Below are 4,329 nucleotides of genomic sequence, written 5' to 3'. Positions count from 1 at the left end.
CGGGGGAGGGGGGGGCTCAGCCTGGCCTGTGCCCTCTTGTAATCTGGGACCCCTTGGGGGCCCCTTCCCCTGGCTGCTGGCACCAGCTTTCCTCCTGTGCCCAGAACCCAGGCCTTTGCTCTTCGCTGGGAGGGGTCAGCACGGTGGGCGAGGGGCTTAGCTCTTTTAAAAATACTTCTGAATGTTTGGTAAATAACCCTGTAGGAATCTACTTTCTGAAACATGCTGGTTGTTAAGGGCTGATTTGGGTAACCAACAAAATGTATGTTAAAGTCCTAATCCCCAGAACTTCAGAATGTACCTGTATATGGAGATAAGATCTTTAAAGAGGGGATTACATTAAATTGAGGCAGTTCCAGTGGGACCCTTAGCCCATCTCACTGAAGTCCTTATAAGAAGAGGAATGTTGGGGTCCTGCCCCAGCAGGTCCAGAGCTTCCCAAAGGTGTGAACGGAGTCGGTGAAGAAGGAATGACACAGAGGCAGCATTCAGGTTATCATCATAGCCAGGTTCTCTGTTTATTGTCCTGTTACATCTATATTTATACTATTTGATCCTATAAACATACCTCTTTAAGCTTTTTTTTTTTTTTTTGCTGAGGAGAGCATCGAGTCCGTTTATTGGGGGGTCAGTCAAGGGGGAGCTGGCTAGGGTGGGATAGGGCAGCAAGCTTGTCTGGCCCCCGAGAAACCCAACTTAAGTCTAGAGCCTCGACTGCTTACACCTTTATCTGCACAGGGGCTAGCTCTGGAGTCAGCAGGACTCCCGCCCCGCGCCCTTCCCCTGGCACTTAGAAGCCAAAGTCTTCCTCCACCTTTATCTGCACAGGGCCCAGCTCTGGAGTCAGCGGGACTCCTGCCTGGTGCCCTTCCTATGGCACTCACCGCCTCTTCCAACTGCTGGGCCCCTCGCGAGGGGCCGAGGGGCCGGGCTGCTGGCTTCTGCGGGGCGCTGGCATCCTCCTGGGCGGGGACAGCCCCTTTTTCTCCAGAGGCTCGTTCTCAGTGTTGCCTGGGGTAGGGGCGTCTGTGCCCTGGCTGCCCTCGTCCTCCAGTAAGATGGTGAACTGGCTGGCCCAGTAGTCATTGCTGTAGGAGTACAGCACCCTCATGAGGAACCTCCGCTCCTGCGGGAGTCTCTCGCCAAAGTCTTCCTCCACCTTTATCTGCACAGGGCCCAGCTCTGGAGTCAGCGGGACTCCTGCCTGGTGCCCTTCCTATGGCACTCACCGCCTCTTCCAACTGCTGGGCCCCTCGCGAGGGGCCGAGGGGCCGGGCTGCTGGCTTCTGCGGGGCGCTGGCATCCTCCTGGGCGGGGACAGCCCCTTTTTCTCCAGAGGCTCGTTCTCAGTGTTGCCTGGGGTAGGGGCGTCTGTGCCCTGGCTGCCCTCGTCCTCCAGTAAGATGGTGAACTGGCTGGCCCAGTAGTCATTGCTGTAGGAGTACAGCACCCTCATGAGGAACCTCCGCTCCTGCGGGAGTCTCTCTGTTATCCTCTGTATCTGATGGAGCCTGTTCAGGACCCGCTTCTTCACCTGCTTGATCTCCCTACAGCACCGATCCAGCACCTGGTACTTCCTGTGATTGAGTTCCTGTTGGTGCCGCAGCCGCCGGCCTCAGGCTGCCTCCTCCTCTTCATCTCGCTCCTGGAGGTTGGAGCTGCCCAGACACCCAGACAGGAACTCCACTTCGGTCTCAAGCTCGCTCTCCAGGATGTGACTACCGAACAGCGAACAGCGGAGGCAGCGCCAGCTCTGAGTCGGGAGGTGCTGAGAACTCCTCAAAGCCCACGGCTGCCATGGACCCCTCTCTCTGCTCCAGCTCCATTTCTCCCTGGCTCCAGGCGCAGAACTTCCAACCTTGCAAGCCTCTAGGTTAAAGTGGCTTGCAAAACAACACGCCCCATCTGATTTCATGGCCAGGCACCCAGGCCCCAGCTGCTAAGCCTCCTGGGAATTGTAGTTCTCTATTTCCGACTCGCCTCCCTCGCCCCACCCCACCCCAGTCCTGGCTGAAAGGCCCTGCTGGCTGGTCTAATGCCTCAGCCAGGTATCTGAGTCACTTCCGTCTTTATTCCTGTCCCGACACCGCGCCCTCTGACCACAGAGACTCTTCTCTTGGGAGGTCCCTGGGTCTCCTTCTGGGTCTCCTTCTTGGGCCTGGCTGCGTCGCCCCCCAGGGACCGGATCGTGTTCCCCAGGCAGCGACACAGCCCGGCTTCTGGCCCTGCATCTGGGTGTTCTCGGATCACTGGTGATCAGTGATCTGAGAAGCCAGGCGGGGCAGGGAAGAGGTGGACATCTGCTATTAGGGTCAGTTTGCATATTACCCTTTTACTATATAGGATAGAGGCCTGGTGCACGGGTGGTGGCTGGCTGATTTGCCCTGAAGGGTGTCCCGGATCAGGGTGGGGGTCCCACTTGGGAGCCTGGCCAGCCTGGATGAGGGGAATCTGTGTTTGTTTGGCTTCTATAATTGAAACACTGTTGCAACTCCAGCTCTGAGGCCTGGCTGGCCAAAAGCAGGTTTCTCGAGTTTGTTTAGCTTCTATAATTGCAACATAGTTGCTCAGAGGCCGGCAGCGGCAGGCAGGGAACCTTGGCTTCCTCCATCACTGGAGCAAGCAAGTCTCTTGTTCACTTCAGCTGCCTAGCTGCCAGCCGCCATCTTGGTTGGCAGTTAATTTGCATATCGCCCTGATTAGCCAATGGGAAGCGTGTCGGAGGTACGGTTAATTACCATGTTTGTCTATTATTAGATAGGATAATACACATATATAGGGGTGGGCAAAAGCAGGTTTACAGTTGTTCCTATGGAAAAAGACATACAGGTTATGATTATTACAATAGCTTTATTAACTCAAAAGAATGTTACAGTGGGACAGGACAAATTGCCAGCTTTCATTATTAACACATTCTTGTAGTCTACTTGTTATACTGAAGCAGACTTTGGCACAGAATCCTTTATTGTCATCAATAAACCTACTTTTATCCACTCCTATATATATCTAAATATCTACACATATCACTTTTTTAAATATATCTTTTATTGATTTTTTACAGAGAGGAAGGGAGAGGGATAGAGAGTTAGAAACATCGATGAGAGAGAAACATCGATCAGCTGCCTCCTGCACACTCCCTACTGGGGATGTGCCTGCAACAAAGGTACAAGCCCTTGACTGGAATTGAACCCAGGACCCTCAGTCCGAAGACTGACGCTCTATCCACTGAGCAAAACTGGCCAGGGCCACATATCACTTTTTTTTAATTCATTCATATGTGGACAGACACTTCAGTTGTTTCTATATCTTGGCCATAGTGAATAATGTTGCAATGAACTTGGGAGTGCAGAAATCTCTTTGAGATAATGGTTTGCTTTCTTTTGATATATTCCCAAAAGTCGAATTGTTGAATCATATGTTAGTTATATTTTGAATTTATTGATGAGCCTCCATATTGATGTTTATTGATGTTTTCCATAGTGGCTGAACCATTTTACATTTCCACCAAACGTGCATAAAGTTTCCCTTTTCTCCACATCCTCACTAGTCTTTATTTCTTTACTTTTTTATGACCATTACTAGTGACCCGGTGCACAAAATTCTTGCACATTAAAAGGGAATTAACTAGATGAAATATTTTAATATTGCTATTTGCCCTTTCTCTATAATTAAAGTGTCAAAGATGAAAGAAAATTAGTAAAATGTATATAAAAATCTTCCTCCTGTCAGAGTCTGGGGTGCATCATGGGAACCAAAGTCAAGTCCCCACCCACCCACGTGTGCCTCGAAATCGTGCGAGACCCAGACCACCCCTATTGGGCTAGATCCAGACCCAACCGGCCCCAGCCCCATCAAGCCCCACCGGGTGAGGGGCGTGGCCTCAGGTCACCTGGCCTGGGCTGGGGGGCACTGCTTGAGGTCCCCTGTCAAACCCTGCCAGGTGGGTGGGTGCAGCCTCAGGTCCCCCAGCCTGGGTCTGAACAGGGTGCATGCCTTGAGGTCCCCATCAAGCCCCACCGGGTGGGGGGCATGGCCTCAGGTCCCTCATCAAGCCCTGCCGGATGGGGGGAGCTGCCTGAGGTCCCCCAGCCTGGCACCAGCATGGGGGCTGTGGCCTGAGGTCCCCTGTCAAGCCCCAGCAGGCAGGGGATGCAGCCTTAGGTCCCCTTCCCCAGCCCACCACCACATAGCCTCAGGTCCCTGCTGATTGCTCATTAAGGCTCATTGTGGGAACTCGGCCTCTGCTGTGGGCACAGCCATCTTGTGTTACAGGATCCCTGCCTCCGCTGTGGGCACAGTCATTTGTTATGGTGTGACAGTCAATTTGGA

The 4,329-nt window shown here is 52.9% G+C and overlaps 1 pseudogene; it reads right to left on the bottom strand.

Annotated features, from left to right (window-relative positions):
* Nucleotides 1–1,915, bottom strand: part of LOC102772325 — a 6,145-nt pseudogene extending 4,230 nt beyond the window's left edge.
* Nucleotides 1,916–4,329: the final 2,414 nt, after the last annotated feature.

This window comes from Myotis davidii, unplaced genomic scaffold (genome assembly GCF_000327345.1).
Source record: "Myotis davidii unplaced genomic scaffold, ASM32734v1 scaffold810, whole genome shotgun sequence".
Classification (NCBI taxonomy): domain Eukaryota; kingdom Metazoa; phylum Chordata; class Mammalia; order Chiroptera; family Vespertilionidae; genus Myotis; species Myotis davidii.
The sequence above is the reverse complement of the archived record's forward strand: the minus strand, read 5'-3'. Positions and strand labels throughout refer to the sequence as shown.